Source organism: Phocoena phocoena, chromosome X, assembly GCF_963924675.1.
Source record: "Phocoena phocoena chromosome X, mPhoPho1.1, whole genome shotgun sequence".
Lineage (NCBI taxonomy): Eukaryota > Metazoa > Chordata > Mammalia > Artiodactyla > Phocoenidae > Phocoena > Phocoena phocoena.
In genome coordinates, this window is record NC_089240.1 from 123,463,701 (window position 1) to 123,486,011 (window position 22,311).

The following is a 22,311-nucleotide window of genomic DNA, read 5'->3' on the forward strand; positions in this document are numbered from 1 at the left end:
AGTAGGTTTGGCATGTTTATTTCTAATAGGTACAACAAGAATTCTATTTAATCACATAGGCCTCCTTGATTTTGTTCTGCAAATGGAGAACACCTACTATGGCCCACAAGTTAACTTCTGTCTAGAAGTTTACATAAGAAATCTTGAGTTCGATTTTATAAAAGCTTTTATTGTTTTTCTCCTTACCAAGGCTGTGAAACCAAGCCCAAAGATAAACTGTGCACCAGATTTCATGTACAGTACCTATAAATTTAGGTTAAATCCTCTCTTTTTCAGGTCCCCCAATCTTGATAATAAAGTCCCTGACCTGTCAAGAAGTGACCTTCTTTACCACCTGTGAGACTGGGACCCTCTAACCAGATACCAGGCCAGTTTGCTTTGTAGGCATTAACCCCGTATACATTTCTTAACAGTGGGCTTGTCATATCTGATTAAAAGAGACTCTCTCTCAAATATGGCGCTCCAGGTAGGGCCCTGGTTGTACAACTGAGTTGGTCTATTATAATCTGGTGAAAAGGAGGACATATTCTTGACTACTCAATGTCCTGTCAGTGTTAAGTTTTTCCCATCTGGATGTTGGAAAGAGGCACTATTACCAGCCCTGTGTGAGCTTCAGGCACTGTTATCCCTGATGCTACTGGATGGTTCTTTCCCCAACCTCAGGTAATTTCACACAAGTGTTGATCAGTACTATACTGAATACTCATGGAAGACTCTCCACAGAACTTCAGAATTCTTTCTCTGTGCAGGTCTCAGAATAATTCAATCTTACTGTGTTTTCTTTACACATATATATAAATGTGGTCTATGGCTTAAAGACTTGCTGCTGAAGGAAGTTTTAATCATTACCTCAGAGAAATTCCTTTTTATGAAAACCAAATACCATTACCTAACAGATCTATTTAGTAAATAAATTAAATGCTTACTTAACTGCTCAGATTCCTAGCATTTTAATGGTAATTGCTATGCTGTAGATATTAATCTAGTACATGAACAATTCCCCGCCCCCGCTTTTTTTTTTTAGTATTTCTCTAAGATGCTCCACTCATTTATGCCTATCATTTCCTACACTATTGATCTGAAGAAGAGCTTGCATCTTCTATCATAGACAAGACTCTTATAAGGGAGAGAAGAAAGTTTCAAGCACTGGGGAGCTTGTGTATTTGAGTGTCTGTGGGGAAAATTCAGCAGGATCGCAGTGTGGGAGAAGCATGAGTGTGAGGGTATGGGGGAGTGTGTGTATACTTACATGTGCACCAGAATGTACCATAGCCATGTGATGAAGAGCCTTTTGCATAGTTACATATCTGAGGGAATGAGATTTAGCATGGCTGTGTACCTATGGGGTTTCCTGTGTGGTTCTGTGTCTTGTGCAAGAGAACTAGACTTCTGTAGGGTTATGCAAGATGGTGAACTAGGCTGCCATGAGGAAGCTCTGTGGAAATGGCAGGCGAGGATGGATGGAAATGTTATGGAAAAACCCAAATGAACTTTTTGGCCAACCCAGTAGATTGCGTGGTAACAATGAACAGGCAGAGCTTCAGCTTCTAAACTTCCATAGAAATGAGATTTCATTCTACCTAATTTGAATTCAATGACCATGTCCTCAAAGCCCTTTGTTCTAGGACAAATTTTGAAAAATAAATGAAGATTACTAAGCATACCACCAAAACCTCATATTTGAAAATGCTTAATGTTTCAAAATTTCATTTTGAAGTAATGTTTATGCTGCAGCGGCATTTAAATAAAATTTGGATGACCTCTAAAAACACCCAGAAAAACAAATGAAGTATTATGAGCAAAGAGCTAAAGAAGTCAGGATCTATTTATTTAAATACAATTTGGCTGTGGAAGCTGACTTCGCTTGCCAAATTCAAGACAGCCTATCTTGGTAGCTGCTTTGCTGTCAGATGCAGTACTTCCATGGATAAATAGAAAAGCAAAATTAGTAGGCAGAGAAGGGTCATTTTAAAAAGAGCCCATCACTCCCGTTATTTCTGCATGTCTCATGGAAAGAAGCCGAGATCAAATTCATGACCCAGTTGGAGAATCATGTAAAGATATTCTTTTAGAGGAAAGACTCTGGAAGGTATTAGAAAAGAACCCAACAAATGCCCAGTTGATCATTGTGTGTGAGCCCATTCACCAAACAGTTCCTAAATACATCTTCTCGGCGTGCCTAGCAAAGTACTAAGAGCAGAGCAGGCAGAAGTTGGGCAGACATATGAACCTCATCCTGATGCTCAAGTGGAGAGATATCCAGCATACATAAATGAGGCAGCATGTAATCCTGAAGAAGGTGCCATGTTTCCTGTTATCCACTCAAGCCCCAGCACTATGCTATGCTCGGCATAGGTGGTTCAGCAGTGAAGGACCCAGTGGTAATACAGTATGACCTTTGCTTGCTATCTGCATTGAATTCTGATATTAAGACATTGCTTTTCAGTGATGTATGAGCAATATTTGCCTAAACATAAACTTATTCAAAGTTCACTCGTTATTAGATGAGTATTATGTTCCAGGCACTGTTCTAGGACCTTAAGATAAAATGCTAAACAAAATATAACAAGATCCTACCCTTCTAGAGCTTATCTTTTAACTGATAAGCTGAAGAGAGAGAATAAACAATAAACATAATAAGGCAGCCACCTAATATGGTCAAAGATAAGTGTCATGGGGTGGGAGGAATGACGGGCTGGTTAAGAGGGATCAGGGGTACCGAGGGGGCAGGTTGGACACTTAAATAGGGAGGACAGGGTAGCCATCATTGGGAAGGTGATACTTGAGTGAGGACATGAACGAGGCAAGGGCGTTGGCCAAGGAGATATGTGGGGAAAGAACACTGGAGAAAGGGCATTGCAGGCAAAGGAAACAGGTAGAAGATCCTGAGGTGGGAGCATACATGGACTGCTCAAGGAACAACAAGGTGGCCAGTGGGCTGGAACAGAGTGAGGGGACAGTAGGAGATGAAGGGATGAGTGTGGTAGTGGTACAGATCATGTAGGGCCTTAGGGGTCATGGAAAGGACGTTGAAAGAACGTTGTAATATGGGGGAAAGAACACTGCACCTGGAGTCAGAAAGATCAGGTTCACATTCTGATCTATACATTTCTAGTGGTATAACTTCAGGCAAGTCAGCTAATTGTTCACGGCCTACGTTTCTTCAGGTCAGCTCAACAAATATTTTTGAAGTGCTTCCTCTGCATCAGTGGATTCAGAGATGTGAAACTTCCCAAGTGGGAATCACCCATTTGGCCAAGAAGTCTACAGATTCTTAGGGAGAGAAAACAAGGAAACTAACAGGTGCAGTAGAGAACAGTGAATAAAACAATACAAGTGAAAGACAGTGAGACAGAGGCAGGGGGTGTTTTTCCTGACCACCCAATCACCACCCCCATCCTCCCTCTCTATTACATCAACCTGTATCCTTTTCTTCATGGCACTGATCACAATCTGAAATTCTTATATTTTTAGTTTGGTTTATTGTTTCTCTCTCCTCACTACAAAAATGTCTCAATAAGCACAGGACGCTTTTCTGTCTGCTTCGCTGCTCTATTGTATCCCAAATGCCTAGCACAGGGTCGGGCACAAGGTTGGCCCTCCATACTGTGAAAAGAATGACTAGAGAGTATATAATAAGGGAAAGAGTCACAGAGTAGGGAACACTTCAACATTTAAATAGAGTTCAGTAGGAAGCAGCTTGTGCAAAGGCAGAGGGTGTGCTTAGCAAGAGTCACGCATCAACAATACAGGGGGATAATACCAGTTCTCTCATAAAACGGGTATGAGAATTCAACAAGATCATGCATCTGAGTGGTATGGAATGGCTCCCCATAGCTGCCGTTGGAGCCATGCGGAGAGTATTTGTTATAGATGGATTTACCTGTGTGATGCCAAGAGACCTCTTTGATGGAACTGTTATACAATTGCCTAGATACCTGGGTCATTTAATGCAGCTGTTGTATCAGCAAGAAAAATTTATGAACAGGTTGTTGCTGCCTTTTAACTTTCCAAATGGGTGTCCAAACCCTGATTCTCGTCTTGTAGTCTCCTACTACTTCAGCACCACTGGGATAAAACTCTAATAAATAACCAAAATCACTCCTCTCAAGGGAAATGCCATTCCTGCAGTCCATGAAAGATAAATGTTGCTGTAGCCTTTGAAAGAAGTCACCTTTATGAAAGATCTATTAAATCAATATGGGGGATCTTCAGGGTGAGAAAAAGAAAGCCAGCAAGGGATTTTGGCAGACTCACACATACCAATCCAGAAATGTTGTAAAACCGTATACACATAACGCCACCAGAAGTCAGGAATCAGCATTTATAATGCAATTGGGATCCAGCCTTCTGATGTGCTCATATGATTTCCACAATACTGTTTTTAATTTAAACCAAAACTGACAGTTAAAAAGATTTTCAGAAATCTCTGCCCATAATACTGTTTTTAGTGATTCATTGCATCTAGTGTTAGAGTAATGGGGCAGGAAATGAGATAGGAAAAAATATGCACAGGAAGATTGTTTTTGGATCATTTGATTCTATCGAGGCTGAAGACTAGAAAAATAGTAGGGGATTTGGAATGACAGAATATTTGGTTTCAAATCCTGGCCCGGACACTTAAAGCTGTATGCTCATCAGTAAGTCACTTAGTCTCTAGGCCTCAGCTATAAAATGGAAATAATATCTGATGTCATGGGGTTGACAGAAGGAACAAATGAGTTAATACATGTGAAATTTATTCTTTAAAATGTGATATTACTTACAAAGGTTATTTATTTTATTATTCCAGTTGTTTTACTTTCTGCAAGCATTAACTGGGAATAGCACAGGTTTTCCAACAGTTTCTACTAGTGATAACACATTTCTAGTAGCTTTGTAAATACTTTTTTTTTTCTGAAAAGCTATGATCATGTTTCTGCCATACTATCTTTGATAATCCCCTTGCTTGCAGACTGCCAAAATTCTATATTTAGCATCCAAGGAATTTTGCAAAATTACATGAGATTAAAGACTGCCTTGTCCATTCTTCCATCACCGCTGTCCAGACCAGTCCCTGGCACATAGGTGGTACTCAATAAATACCTGTTGATGGATGAATTAGTTAACAAACCTATTTCTACCCCATTTCCCATAACTCTTCTTGATACACATCCCAGAGTTCAGCCTCATTGAATTACATTCTCCTCATATGTATTCTGTACTTCCTCAGCTCCAAATCTTTGTTCAAACTTATTCCTTCCACCTGGAATGCACTCCCACCGTTCATTTTCATGTGTTCTAATCTTAACTTAGAGCCCTTCACTTTTGTCCCAATTAGAAGTAATATCTTCATCCTCTGGGATCACAGAACACTGTATTTGTACTTCTTATATGATACTTGTAACGTTCCATCTTCTGACATGCAAACTGAAGAATGTGTTTTATTTCCCCTACTAAGCTACATCCTTGATGCATTTAACACAGTGCCTACCACAGTGTTCTGCACAAAATAGATGCTCAATAAATATTTGTGGAATATATGAATGAAAGTCAAACAGAAGGGAGAAAGAATTATGTTTCCTTCTCACTGAATAAAAATTATAGGAAGTGCTCCAATTCTATTTAAACCAGAGTATGGTTTCTTGAGAAAATAAGCCCACAGTTTCCTATCGAAAAATTAAGTCACCAGAACATTTTGAATTCAACACTCATTAAAATGTCTTGGGAGCTTATATTTTCTAACTTAATGATTCAGTAGAGATGAAGGAAATACATATGATGCAAATTTGTTAAAAATTCAGCAACCTATATTAACTAAATCTCAATCTGCAAGCTTGAAAGTTTCTCTCTGATAATATTCTATTCAGTGACCTTTTATATTTATCCTTTGGAAACTATGCTTATACTTAATAACCCAACTTTCTCATTATCATTTATTTTGACCTCAAGACTAATTTTGCAGCCCGCAGGGGAAAACTTTTCCTGCTAATTAGTTCTTCTTGGTTATATTCCAATAGAAATGACAAATTTCACCTTGTTTAAGATGCCTCTTGATACCGGTTTAAGCCAGCTAAAGAAACCATGCATAATTTTTAAACTCACATATTTTTCCCCATGACAAAGAACCCAACATTTTATCCAAACATTTCTCATTCTTTAACACCATTTAACAATACACAACTTGGAATTCTGGTATTTAATTGTTAGCATAATGAAATATAGAAGTAGTAAAATAATTTGGAAATCACATACTATTTTCAATAAATTGACTAGAGTCTGACTTTCATCCTCGATGTATTTCAAATGATTAGTTTATCACTAAAGTCTACCTCTATTTCCTCTGTCAGGTTGATTATACACTATTAAGTCTTATGCTATTAGGGGATATTTTAGTGTTGAAGTTAAATAGTTTACTAATGGAGCTATATTATGAGTGGCAGTCCTCAGCCATTTGTTTATCCTTCTAGAGGGAGACAAAGAGGTACAAGTAGTAATTCTGTTTTAATTCCAACTTCTCCACTCTTTCAAAATTCTTGGAGACGATTCGGCTTTTTAGAGTCACCCATTTTCAATAGTGACATTTTTACTGGACTGCCAGCACGACCCTCCCACATGTCCTTTTACTGTTGTTCTATTAAACTTCTCAAATCAAGAAAGTATATTTTCTCTATTTCCCATTTATTGATCACTTTATCAAAGCGATATTTGGAAAACCTGGGTTCAAATTTCAGTTTTACCCACTAACTCATGGGTTTTGGTTTTGCCAATATTCTCTTCAATACCCATTGCTATAAGATACTTAATATCTCTATGCCTATTTTCTCACTTATAAAATGAATATAACACATGTGCTACCCTTAATTTACCTCCCAAGCCTTTGCAAAACACAAATTTAGCCATGCTATCTCTGCTTAAAATTCACCAGTAGCTTCCTGTGCCTACAGGATGAAGTCTATGCTCCTTATCTTGGTAAACTAGGTCCTCCTTGATGTGACCATATTGATCTCCACAGTTTTTACACCTGCAAGATGAGGTGCTACAACTGGCTCACACTACTCCATGACAACTGTTACCATGGCTTCTCAACTCCACATTCAGTGATGTGAAATCAGCCATGATGGAGGAACTTACATCCTGGAAATAGCAACCAGACTGCGGCTTGTTAAACATTGAGCATCACACCACTGGCGTTAGGCACTTTAATCAGAGCAGCTCTGATTATAAACCTCCGATGCTATCTCATCCAACTCGAAAGAAAAGGCAAAACCTTTGCAATGGCTTAGAACACCATTCTTATGCACACTGGCCCTCATCACTTGTCTAATTCCATCACCTCTTCTTCTCCCCCCGCTTTGTCTGCTCTTCTATCCACATTAGTCTATTTACTGCTCCTCAATATACCAGGCAAACACCCACCTAAACGGCAACCAGACAACTCTTGCTGTTCTACCTCAAATACAGATCTTCATGTGGACTTCTTCTTATCCTTTAAGTCAAATCTCAAATGTTACCTCTTCAGAGAGATCTTTCCTGATCAGCGCTGCTGCTTCCTTTTGTAGCCTGTTTGTGAAAATTAGAGAAAAGTCCCCCCTTGGGTGGGTTCATCCCTGCAGGCCCAGGCCCTGGAGAACGGGCAGTACCTTCGGAGGAAGCAAAAGGTGGCCCTAACCCAAAGCAAATGCCACCTGACACAGCGCACTGAACGTGGCAAGCAGAGTCTGAACTAAGCGTCAGCCCTCACTTTCCCCTCAGCTGAGCACCTGTATGCAGTGCCAAACTGCACATGCATACGTGGGGCACTGTCCCTCACCAGGCTTTATCAATAGCCACAGCCTCAGGTAACCTCTGTCATAGCAACTTCTTTGTTTGCTTTATATCATCTATCATAATATGTAATTACTGGCTCAAGCCAACTGAAGAAGCTATGTACAATTTTTAAACTAGCATATTTTTCCTCATAAGAAAGAAACCAGTGCTTTACCCAAACATTCTTTCCTCTTTACCACCATTTAGCAACACACAGCTTGCAACTCTTGTATTTCATTGTTAACATGATGAAATATAGAAGTAGTAAAATAACTTGGAAACCACATACTAATTTTACAGTATCTGACTTTGATCCTTGATTTAACTCAAATAATTGGTTTATTACTAAAGTCTACCTCTATTTCCTCTGTCAGGTTACATTGCTTGTTTATTAGTTTAGTTGTTTAATAGCTCTCTCCCCCATTCACAGAATGTGACCTTCATGAAAGTAAAGACCATTCTTGTTTACTATTGTATCTGCAGACCTTAGAACAGTGTTCAACAAATGTTTATTGAATATTGAAAGAATGTTGAAACAATAGGCTTCCATGTAATATTTCATGTTAATGAAGAATATTTTTTCTGCCTAAAGGTATAAAAACTTTTGAACTACATTACCTCAATGTCTCTTCCAGTTCAGACATTCTAGGATTTGATATTATTATCACTCTGAAAAATTCCTACCACAATAGACAGGGTAGCAAAGGTGGAGTGAGGAAATGCAATGCAAACAAGTTTCCAAGATCCTTGATTCTTCCTCCTCTGTTTTCTGGAGGTGGAAGGTTAGACTTTGAACCCCAGTTTATGTACCTTGAAAAAACATGTTCCTCCTTTTGGGCCTCAGTTTCCTCATCTGCCAAATGATGGGCTTGGACCAAACTGATCTTGAAAATGAAAAGGCTCTACTTTTATTTAATTTTTTTAATATCAAAAATATTTCCCCCCCAAAAAACTTGTGAGGAACCCCAGTATGTAAAATAAATTGAGAAGTTTCTGCTCTGGTAGAAGAGAGGGCAAGAGAACCCAGACTTCATCAAGTCTATAGAACACAGTGTAAAAACTCCTGCTCTAGATGCTCCTGAAAGTCTATGCCATCCCTAACATTCTATTCCTTTAGATTTTGTCTTTCACCAGATTCCAGGACCAGTGGGGGTATATATGGGCAATGATGAGTTGAGAATTCATCCATTCAACAAATATTGAGTGTCTTCTGTATTCTAGGTACTATGTCACATGAAACAGTGGGTGAACAACATGAAAAAAAGCATGAAGACTCTAAAATCGAATCAGATGGATTTCCTGAACCATTCTCTCAAGACTTCTTCCACTGTCACTATACCCAATCCCATCTCCTCCAGTAAAAGAAGATTGCATCTAAACATACAGAAAAAAAAAGTGACCTTTATGTACCTTAGGGCCTAGAACCATAGGACCAACATTTTTCCATTACAGGAGTAATCTCTTCTGCTTAAACAGGTCCATTTGCCCAAACCTTTGCAACTGTGAAATAAGTAACCTAAATATTACTTTGAGATAATCCTCTGTACTTTGGTCATTGGCACGGAGCCAATTGCAAATAAACTAGAAAGCAATACCAAATCAACCAAGAAGTTCATTGGCTTGCAAAGTCCATGCACTGTACGTTCCATGACTTATTTACTCAATAAAAATCCTAAAAAGTAAGTGTCCAAACACCCAGCCTACCAATCTGAGTAAGATCTTGGTTCAAGACCTAATTTACCATCTTAGTTTCTGACAAACAAGGAAACCAGCCAGAAGGCAGCTGTACTAAAACAACTATTATAGGGTTAGCTACGTTAATGGCATGAAATGCAGCAACAGTAGTCAGATAAATTCTAGAGATGTTTCGAAGGTAGGCTCAGGAAAACTTGATGTTTCATTCTCTGTAGATGACAGAAGCAAGGATGGGGTCAAGGATGAATCTGTTTTCTTACTTGTATGACCAGATAAATTAGGTGGTACCCACTGCTGAGACAGGGAACACAGGGTAAGGAGATGGTTGAGGTAGAAGAAAATGATGAGTTTTATTTAGACATATCCAATTTAATTTTCCCATAAAACTTGAAAGTGAGGTACTCAATCTCAAAGGGGGATCCATAGACATATTTTCAGGGCTCTTTTATTTATTTTTTTAATTCTCTGTTTTTACTGTGATGGTAAAAATTTTCTATAAAAGTTGTAGAAATAAGCATTTTTTATCATCTAGTGGGATGGAAGTAAATAATAAATGATGTATTCAACTCAAGTGAAGGCCAAATGATGAAGTGGCAGTCTATTATATATATATATATTTTTAAGTTTCATATTGTTTAAAAAAAGAAATGTGACAGAATTGAGTCATCTCAGAACACATAGCGTAGGCATGCTGAATTCAAAAAAAACTGTCCCTTAGCAGTCAGCACCATATCTGCAATGAAGGAAGTGACTTAGCTTTAACAAAACAACATTATCGGAGGAGCTTCAAGATGGCAGAAGAGTAAGACACACAGATCACCTTCCTCCCCACAATTACATCAGAAAAACATCTACACGTGGAACAACTCCTACAGAACACCTACAGAATGCTGGCAGAAGACCTCAGACTTCCCAAAAGGCAAGAAACTCCCTACGTACCTGGGTAGGGCAAAAGAAAAAAGAAAAAACAGAGACAAAAGAACCGGGACAGGACCTGCACCAGTGGGAGGGAGCTGTGAAGGAAAGGTTTCCACACACTAGGAGCCCCTTCGCGGGCGGAGACTGCGGGTGGCAGAGGGGGAAGCTTCGGAGCCGTGCAGGAGAGCACAGCCACAGGGGTGCGGAGGGCAAAGCGGGGAGATTCCCGCACAGAGGATCGATGCCGACTGGCACTCACCAGCCGGAGAGGCTTGTCCGCTGACCCGCCGGGGCGGGCGGGGCTGGGAATTGAGGCTCGGGCTTCGGTCGGAGCACCGGGAGAGGACTGGGGTTGGCGGCGTGAACACAGCCTGCAGGGGGTGAGTGCACCATGGCTAGCCGGGAGGGAGTCCAGGGAAAAGTGTGGACCTGCCGAAGAGGCAAAAGACTTCTTCTTACCGCTTTGTTTCCTGGTGCGCGAGGAGAGGGCCTTAAGAGCGCTGCTTAAAGGAGCTCCAGAGACGGGCGTGAGCCGCGGCTAAAAGCGAGGACCCCAGAGACGGGCATAAGACACTAAGGCTGCTGCTGCCGCCACCAAGAAGCCTGTGTGCGAGCACAGATCACTATCCACACCCATCTTCCGGGGAGCCTGTACAGCCCGCCACTGCCAGGGTCCCGTGATCCAGGGACAACTTCCCCGGGAGAACGCACGGCACGCCTCAGGCTGCTGCAACGTCAGGCCGGCCTCTGCCGCTGCAGGCTCGCCCCGCACTCCGTACCGCTCCCTCCCCCCGGCCTGTGTGAGCCAGAGCCCCCGAATTGGCTGCTCCTTTAACCCCGTCATGTCTGAGCAAAGAACACACGCCCTCCGGCAATCTACACGCAGAGGCGGGGCCAAATCCAAAGCTGAACCCTGGGAGCTGTGAGAACAAAGAAGACAAAGGGAAATCTCTCCCATCAGCCTCAGGAGCAGCGGATTAAATCTCCACAATGAACTTGATGTACCTGCATCTGTGGAATACCTGAACAGACAACGAATCATCCCAAATTGAGGAGGTGGACTTTGAGAGCAACGATATATATTTTTTCCCACTTTTTCTCTTTTTGTGAGTGTGTATGTGTATGCTTCTGTGTGTGATTTTCTCTGTATAGCTTTGCTTTTACAATTTGTCCAAGGGTTGTGTCTGTCCATTTGTTTTCGTTTTACTACTAAAAAATTTTTTTCTTCTTAATAATTATTTTTCATTTTACTAACTTTATTTTATTTTATCTTCTTCTTTCTTTCTTTCTTTTTTTCCCTCCATTTTATTCTGAGCATGTGGATGAAAGGATCTTGGTGCTGCAGCCAGCCATCAGGGCTGTGCCTCTGAGGTGGGAGAGCCAAGTTCAGGACACTGGTCCACAAGAGACCTCCCAGCTCCACATAATATCAAACGGCGAAAATCTCCCAGAGATCTCCATCTCAACACCAACACCCAGCTTCACTCAACGACCAGCAAGCTACAGTGCTGGACACCCTATGCCAAACAACTAGCAAGACAGGAACACACCCCACCCATTAGCAGAGAGGCTGCCTAAAATCTTAATAAGGCCACAGACACCCCAAAACACACCAGCAGACGTGGACCTGCCCACCAGAAAGACAAGATCCAGCCTCATCCACCAGAACACAGGCACTAGTCCCCTCCACCACGAAGCTTACACAACGCACTGAACCAACCTTAGCCACTGGGGGCAGACACCAAAAACAATGGGAACTACGAACCTGCAGCCTGTGAAAAGGAGAACCCAAACACAGTAAGATAAGCAAAATGAGGAGACAGGAAAACACACAGCACATGAAGGAGCAAGATGAAAACCCACCAGGCCTAACAAATGAAGAGGAAATAGGCAGTCTACCTGAAAAAGAATTCAGAATAATGATAGTAAAGATGATCCAAAATCTTGGAAATAGAATAGACAAAATGCAAGAAACATTTAACAAAGACCTAGAACAAAAAAAGATGAAACAAGCAATGATGAAAAACACAATAAATGAAATTAAAAATTCTCTAGAAGGGATCAATAGCAGAATAACTGAGGCAGAAGAAGGGATAAGTGACCTGGAAGATAAAATAGTGGAAATAACTACTGCAGAGCAGAATAAAGAAAAAGGAATGAAAAGAATTGAGGACAGTCTCAGAGACCTCTGGGACAACATTAAATGCACCAATATTCAAATTATAGGGGTGCCAGAAGAAGAAGAGAAAAAGCAAGGGACTGAGAAAATATTTGAAGAGATTATAGTTGAAAAGTTCCCTAATATGCGAAAGTAAATAGTTAATCAAGTCCAGGAACCACAGAGAGTCCCATACACGATAAATCCAAGGAGAAACACGCCAAGACACATACTAATCGAGCTATCAAAAATTAAATACAAAGAAAAAATAAAAGCAACAAGGGAAAAACAACAAGTAACACATAAGGGAATCCCCATAAGGTTAACAGCTGATCATTCAGCAGAAACTCTGCAAGCCAGAAGGGAGTGACAGGACATATTTAAAGTGATGAAGGAGAATAACCTACAACCAAGATTACTCTACTCAGGAAGGATCTCATTCAGATTTGACGGAGAAAGTAAATCCTTTACAGACAAGCAAAAACTAAGAGAATTCAGCACCACCAAACCAGCTTTACAAGAAATGCTAAAGGAACTTCTCTACGCAGGAAACACCAGAGAAGGAAAAGACCTATAATAATAAACCCAAAACAATTAAGAAAATGGTAATATGAACATACATATAGATAATTACCTTAAATGTAAGTAGCTTAAATGCTCCAACCAAAAGACATAGACTGGCTGAATAGATACAGAAACAAAACCCATATATATGCTGCCTACAAGAGACCCACTTCAGACCTAGGGACACAAACAGACTGAAAGTGAGGGGATGGAAAAAGATATTCCATGCAAATGGAAATCAAAGGAAAGCTGGAGCAGCAATTCTCATATCAGACAAAATAGACTTTAAAATAAAGACTATTAGAAGAGACAAAGAAGGACACTACATAATGATCAAGGGATCGATCCAAGAAGAAGATATAACAATTGTAAATATTTATGCACCCAACATAGGAGCACCTCAATACATAAGGCAAATACTAATAGCCATAAAAGGGGAAATCGACAGTAACACAATCGTAGTAGGGGACTTTAAAACCCCACTTTTACCAATGGACAGATCATCCAAAATGAAAATAAATAAGGAAACACAAGCTTTAAAGGATACATTAAACAAGATGGACTTAATTGATATTTATAGGACATTCCATCCAAAAACAACAGAATACACATTCTTCTCAAGTGCTCATGGAACATTCTCCAGGATACATCATATCTTGGGTCACAAATCAAGCCTTGGTAAATTTATGAAATGTGAAATTGTATCAAGTATCTTTTCTGACCACAATGCCACGAGACTAGATATCACTTACAGGAAAAAATCTGTAAGAATACAAACACATGGAGGCTAAACAACACACTACTTAATAACAAAGTGATCACTGAAGAAATCAAAGAGGAAATCAAAACATAGCTAGAAACAAATAACAATGAAAACGCGATGACCCAGAACCTATGGGATGCAGCAAAAGCAGTACTAAGAGGGAAGTTTATAGCTATACAAGCATACCTTAAGAAACAAGAAACATCTCAAATAAACAACCTCACCTTACACCTAAAGCAATTAGGGAAAGAAGAACAAAAAAACCCCAAAGTTAGCAGAAGGAAAGAAATCATAAAACTCAGATCAGAAATAAAGGAAAAAGAAATGAAGGAAACGATAGCAAAGATCAATAAAACTAAAACCTGGTTCTCTGAGGAGATAAAATTGATAAACCATTAGCCAGATTCATCAAGAAAAAAAAGGGAGAAGACTCAAATCAATAGAATTAGAAATGAAAGAGGAGAAGTAACAACTCACACTGCAGAAATACAAAGGATCATGAGAGATTACTACAAGCAACTCTATGCCAATAAAATGGACAACCTGGAAGAAATGGACAAATTTTTAGAAATGCACAACCTTCCGAGACTGAACCAGGAAGAAATAGAAAATATGAACAGACCAATCACAAGCACTGAAATTGAAACTGTGATTAAAAATCTTCCAAGAAACAAAAGCCCAGGACCAGATGGCTTCACAGGCGAATTCTATCAAACATTTAGAGAAGAGCTAACACCTGTCCTTCTCAAACTCTTCCAAAATATAGCAGAGGGAGGAACACTCCCAAACTCATTCTACGAGGCCACCATCACCCTGATACCAAAACCAGACAAGGATGTCACAAAGAAAGAAAACTACAGGCCAATATCACTGATGAACACAGATGCAAAAATCCTCAACAAAATACTAGCAAACAGAATCCAACAGCACATTAAAAGGATCATACAACATGATCAAGTGGGGTTTATCCCAGGACTGCAAGGATTCTTCAATATACGCAAATCAATCAACGTGATACACCATATCAACAAATTGAAGGAGAAAAACCATATGATCATCTCAATAGATGCAGAGAAAGCTTTCGACAAAATTCAACACCCATTTATGATAAAAACCCTCCAGAAAGTAGGCATAGAGGGAACTTTCCTCAACATAATAAAGGCCATATATGACAAACTCACAGCCAACATCATCCTCAATGGTGAAAAACTGAAAGCATTTCCACTAAGATCAGGAACAAGACAAGGTTGCCCACTCTCACCACTCTTATTCAACATAGTTTTGGAAGTTTTAGCCACAGCAATCAGAGAAGAAAAGGAAATAAAAGGAATCCAAATCGGAAAAGAAGAAGTAAAGCTGTCACTGTTTGCAGATGACATGATACTATACATAGAGAATCCTAAAGATGCTACCAGAAAACTACTAGAGCTTATCAATGAACTTGGTAAAGTAGCAGGATACAAAATTAATGCACAGAAATGTCTTGCATTTCTATACACTAATGATGAAAAATCTGAAAGTAAAATTAAGAAAACACTCCCATTTACCACTGCAACAGAAAGAATAAAATATGTAGGAATAAACCTCCCTAAGGAGACAAAAGACCTGTATGCAGAAAATTATAAGACACTGATGAAAGAAATTACAGCTGATACAAATAGATGGAGAGATATACCATGTTCTTGGATTAGAATAATCAACATTGGGAAAATTACTACCCAAAGCAGTGTACAGATTCAATGCAATCCCTATCAAACTACCACTAGCATTTTTCACAGAACTAGAACAAAAAAATTTCACAATTTGTATGGAAACACGAAAGATGGCAAAGAGCCAAAGCAATCTCGAGAAATAAAAACGGAGCTGGATGAATCAGGCTCCCTGACTTCAGACTATGCTACAAAGCTACAGTAATCAAGACAGTATGGCACTGGCACAAAACCGGAAAATAGATCAATGGAACAGGATAGAAAGCCCAGAGATAAACCCATGCACATATGGTCACCTTATCTTTGATAAAGGAGGCGTGAATATACACTGGAGAAAAGACGGCCTCTTCAATAATTGGTGCTGGGAAAACTGGACAACTACATGTAAAAGAATGAATTTAGAACACTCCCTAACACCATACACAAAAATAAACTCAAAATGGATTAAAAACCTAAATGTAAGGCCAGACACCATCAAACTCTTAGAGGAAAACATAGGCAGAACACTCTGTGACATAAATCACAGCAAGATCCTTTTTTGACCCACCTCCTTGAGAAATGGAAATAAAATCTAAAGTAAACAAACGGGACCTAATGAAACTTCAAAGCTTTTGCACAGCAAAGGAAACCATAATCAAGACCAAAAGACAACCCTCAGAATGGGAGAAAATATTTGCCAATGAAGCAACTGACAAAGGATTAATCTCCAAAACGTACAAGCAACTCATGCAGCTCAATATCAAAAAAACAAACAACCCAATCCAAAAATGGGCAGAAGACCTAAATAGATATTTCTCCAAAGAAGATATACAGACTGCCAACAAACACATGAAAGAATGCTCAACGTCATTAATTATTAGAGAAATGCAAATCAAAACTACAATGAGGTATCACCTCACACCAGTTAGAATGGACTTCATCAGAAAATCCACAAACAACAAATGCTGGAGAGGGTGTGGAGAAAAGGGAACCCTCTTGCACTGTTGGTGGGAATGTAAATTGATAGAGTCTCTATGGAGAACAGTATGGAGGTTCCTTATAAAACTAAGAATAGAACTACCATACGACACAGCAATCCCACTACTGGGCATGTACCCTGAGAAAACCATAATTCAAAAAGAGTCATGTACCAAAATGTTCATTGCACCTCTCTTTACAATCGCCAGGACATGGAAGCAACCTAAGTGTCCATCAACAGATGAATGGATAAAGACGATGTGGCACATATATACAATGGAATACTACTCAGCTATAAAAAGAAACGAAACAGTTATTTGTAGTGAGGTGGATGGGCCTAGAGAATGTCATACAGAGTGAAGTAAGTCAGAAAGAGAAAGACAAATACCGTATGCTAACACATATATATGGAATCTAAAAAAGTAAAAAAGAAAATGGTCAGAAGAACCTAGGGGCAAGATGGAATAAAGATGCAGACCTACTAGAGAATGGACTTGAGGATACGGGGAGGGGGAATGGTAAGCTGGGACAAAGTGAGAGAGTGGCATGGACGTATATACACTACCAAACATAAAATAGATAGCTAGTGGGAAGCCGCCACATAGCACAGAGAGGTCATCTCGGTGCTTTGTGACCACCTAGAAGGGGTGGGATATGGAGGGTGGGAGAGAGGGAGACACAAGAGGGAAGAGATATGGGAACATATGTATATGTATAACTGATTCACTTTGTTATAAAGCAGAAACTGACACACCATTGTAAAGCAATTATACTCTAATAAAGATGTTAAAAGTAAAAAAAAAAAAAAAAGCCAAACAAACATCTGTCACATTGTGCTGTGATCTTGTAGTTTCTATTATATTTAATTTGAAATGTCATTTTAGCTTTAATCATAAGGAATATACACACATGTGATTTATACCTTTGATGAGAATAATTTGAGAATAATTAAAGCCAGTGCTTGGGCCTCTGCACAAATTATCTTTCTTTTAAAAAGAATAAACACATTATTCAAATTTTTAGAGCAAATGTGAGAAACACTGGGTTAAATCTCAAGACTTCTATTCGAATTGAATGTATATATATATATATTTGGGAATTAACTCTCTGTAGATGGTATTGAAGCTATGAGACTATCACAGACAATAAGTAGAGAACAAGAAAGAGCTTATGACAGACTTTTGAGAACAATTAATACTGAGAAGTGAAGCAGAGAGTAAAAATAAGCCAGTAAAGGAGACAGAGAAGGAGAAGCTAGAGAGGTAAGGGCACAACCAAGGAAGTGTGGTGCAATAAAAGGGCTATTTCAAGAAAGAGGTAACGATGAGAGGTCATGTTAGAAAAGGACTCAGAATTGACCACTGGCTCTAGCAGAATTCTTCCCATTCACAGATATGGGAGTACTCATCCTCCATCCAAAACCCAATCCAACTTATGGCATATAGCCAATAGGTGACCAGCTAAACATTAAGTAGGCCTTAATAATACGCCCCTCCCTCACAAGCTTGAATGCTGGCTCTTTTAATGTGTTTTTATCTTTTTGTGACCAAGCCCAGTTCCACCTGCCCAACATGGCACCAGCTTGATGCTGACTCTCACCTCCCTGAGTTCTCATATCTGAGTCTTCTGACGTTCAACCTGCTTTCAAAAACTTTCGCTACAGCCCAGTTTTCGCATCTCTCCTAGTGTGCCTCAGTGGATCAGTCTGGTTTGCAGTATTTAGCCCAGGTCTTCACCCATTCTTCTAGTACCAATCAGACATCAATTCCAACATCAAGAACTCTGTGTCACTTCATTTCGCCTTCATAGATCCCCTTACGACCTCTTTTTCCGTCAAGATATTTCCATTCTACCTGAACTACTTCTCCTGCTTCACTCTCTGTCCATTGTTACCAACAATCTGTTACAGCAATGAAAGAAGTCAATAACCAAACATCTTCACCAGTATTCACAATCAAATCCTCAATTTTCTGTGGGTTCCTTACATTTTCTATTTTATTCCTTTCTGCATAAAGACCCACTTTTTATAGTGTACTCTACTCCATGCCTTTAAATCTACTTTATTCCAATGCAGCAGCAAAGAGATGACTGTCAGCTAAGTTGCACTTTCCATTAAAAAAATTAAGTACCTTTTAAAAGAGCACAAGATGACATATTTCAGCCCAGCCGCTGCACTTACTGCAGAGTTTGTTTTAAAAACTCACTGTAGAATTTTAAGACTATATGTGTAGCTTCTTCATGGGTCATTAGGGCACACTGTGCAGGCTTCAGCAAGGTGATTTTGTAAAAATCTACACAAATTAATGAATCCAAGTTTCATTAAATTGTCAATTGCATCCAGTGAGAAACTGTGTGGTATTACTTTCTACAATTACCGGAAATCACAGCAGAGGAAGCTCTGGGAAATTGGCAGGGCAAGTGTATACAAGTCAGGAACATGTGTTCCTTTTGGATTCATCTCTTGTTAACCATGAGCATTTGCCCCCACAGGATCCTGACGTGGCTTTGGGAACATCACTTTCTGGGAAACTTCACCGGAGTAAATTGAATTCCAAACTATAGAAAAATCATGCAAGGCGGCTCCCATGTAGATCTGACACGCTTCAGACTGCTCCAAACATGGGCATAGCCTTGAATTCCTAATTGTGGGTTATGCTTATCATTTTAAGTACCAAGAAAAGCATATACCGAGGTCAGAAGAACTGGGTTTCAGTCCTGGCTTTTTCATATGTTAGAGAAGGAAAAGTCAGTTTCCCTTTCTCAGGAGCAATTTTCTCCTTTGTAAATGGGTCATAGATCCATATTCTGCCCACCTGCTTGTGTTTGCGAGGGTCAAATGAAATCACATCCTTTCAGGGAGAGGCAGCTCGCCACCAGCCCTGAGCACCCCTGCAAGTCCTCGTTGACTGTGTCAAACTGCAAGGCTTACGGGTCTCCTGATACTAAGCTATTTCTGTGGCTAGTCACATAGGCAACTATGTAGGTCAAGGCGACCACAGCATGACTACTGTGTAAATGTTCACTCCCTGGGGAAACGTTACTGGCTTGGCTTGTTTGCTGCTTGCTACCACGTTTGCTTCTTGTTCAAAATGTGCTGAGTCTCTGGCCCTGGTTTCCTCAGCTATGATGCAATGGAACCTACCATGTACCTAGCATCTATCTGGGCCTGTCACATTACCCCGTGGGACTTGGAAGCAAGCTTCCCTTCCTTGGAAGCAAAGGGAAACTGTACACCTATGCTGATGTTCACCTTGTTTGTTATGCTATAAGAACAAACTGTTTTGCTTTAATTCATTAAGTCTCATTATCTACGTTCAGCTCTTCTAGGGTTGTAACAGGCTTAGTCCCTGCCATCCTCTAGGAAGTTAGGGCTCTTCCCTTAAATACTCAACCCTCAGATCTTCTTTCTCATATGGTACCACAGCTTCAGTTATCATCTATGTGCTAAGGATCCCAGATGTATGACTTCAGCTCTTCTCTCCCATGTTTCTAGACCTCATATTCATCTGTCTACTGAACAGCTCCCCTGGGTAACTTCAAGTTATAACAGATAACTTCAAGTCCACCTGCCTACCCCTAGGCTCAGTATCTCTTTCACCCCCTACTCAGATCTGTCCTTCTCCTCTTGCCTATTTTGGTTAGTGAAACCACCCACTGTCTAATGTTCCCAGTTAGAAACCATGCATCATTCTCAAGAACTCCTTTCTTCTTATCAATCCCCCCAAAACACATGCATTCAATTAATCACCATATTCCTTAATTTCTACCTATTTACCATATCTTGATTCCATTACTTCTCCTCCATCCCTACTGCCGCTGCTCTAATGTCATCATCTTTCGCCTAAATATACCTTCTTTCTTTCCCTAACACGTAAAAAATTTATTCTTGTTTTGGGAATTTACATTTGCTTGTCCCTCTACTTGTTCAAACTGCATAACTTATCATTAGCATCTCACTTCTACTTATCTCCCCGACATCATTTTTTGGCAGCAGTCTAACACCACCACCTTATGCCCCAGTAATAAAAAATAATAATAATTACTTGCTGTTTTCTGAACTTGGAGTGCTATTTTACTCTTCCTGGTCATCTAGGATGTACCACCCAGATCCTTCTTCAAGGAAGGATTTCTTGCCTTAGCTGCTGGGAACTCTGTCAGTGGACAGCCCTCAACAGGTAGATCTTTGAAGGACTGCCTCAGTTGCAGAGAGCTGCCTTGTGCAAGGTCATACCCCTTCCCAGGGGCAACTCACATGTAATGACCAATGCAGGAGCATAAAGATGTGGACATTTTGGCCCAAGAGGGGACAACTCATAACCCTGTAAAGCCATCTCAGCTTCTGAGGTCCTTGTGGTATCCCCCTAAACCTGTATCACAACTAGGCTTCTCCCTCTGATCAATCCTGTTTCTTCTCCTTCCTTCTGTAAGTATTGAACCCAAGGGTATTCCTTAATAAACAGCCTGCACACTAAACTCCAACTCAGAGGCTGCTTCCCAGGAAACCCAAGCTATGACACCATCACACAGGCTATTTCTTCTCTGGGACAAGCTCCCCTACTTATCCCCATAGTGAACACCTAATGATCCTTTAGAAATCAAATCAAGCATCACCTCTTTGGTGACCCCTTCCTTGAACTTTCTCCCCCACTGCCACGCCACCAATGGTGTTCATAATTACATAATCCTTCTTTTGTTCTACTATTATGTTTTGCAGTAAATTCTACTAGTGCACTCATCACAGACTATTAAATAATTCATTTACCTGTCTGTATCTCTTAATCACACCTTGTATTCCTTCATGTGAGGCTCTATATGTTACCTGTCTTTATATCTCCACCATCTAGCACAGTTACTGGCCATGATTGGGGCACAATAAATACTCATAAAATTATAATACTTCAGTGGAGAATTAGGGAATGTCATTTCAGGCAGATTGGATATGGATTTTATATGGACATCGTATTAAAAAAGTCACCACACCCACATGTAAATCAATGAAGTTAGGACACACCCTCACACCATACACAAAAATAAACTTTAAGTGGCTTAAAGACTTAAACATAAAACATGACACCATAAAACTCCTAGAAGAGAATAAAGGCAAAACATTCTCTGACATAAATCTTACCAATGTGTTCTTAGGTCAGTCCCCCAGGGCAATAGAAATAAAAGCAAAAATAAACAAATGGGACCTAACCAAACTTACAAGTTTTTGCACAGCAAAGGAAACCATAAACAAAATGAAAAGACAACCTACAGACTGGCAGAAAATATTTGCAAACGATGAGACTGACATGGGCTTAATCTGCAAAATATACAAACAGCTCATACAACTCAACAAAAAAAAAACAAACTACCCAATTGAAAAATGGGCAGAAAAACTAAATAGACATTTCTCCAGAGAAGACATACAGATGGCCAACAGGCACATGAAAAAATGTTCAACACTGCTACTAATTAGAGAAATGCAAATCAAAACTACAATGAGGTATTACCTCACACTGGTCAGAATGGGCATCATAAAAAAGTCTGTAGACTTATTATTTGTAAATAATAAATGTGGAGAGGGTGTGGAGAAAAGGGAACCCTCCTATGCTGTTGGTGGGAATGTAAATTGTTGCAGTCGCTATGGAAAACAGTATGGAGGTTCCTTAACAAACTAAAAATAGAGCTACCATATGATTCAGCAATCCCTCTCCTGGGCATATATCCAGACAAAACTACAATTCAAAAAGATACATGCAGGACTTCCCTGGTGA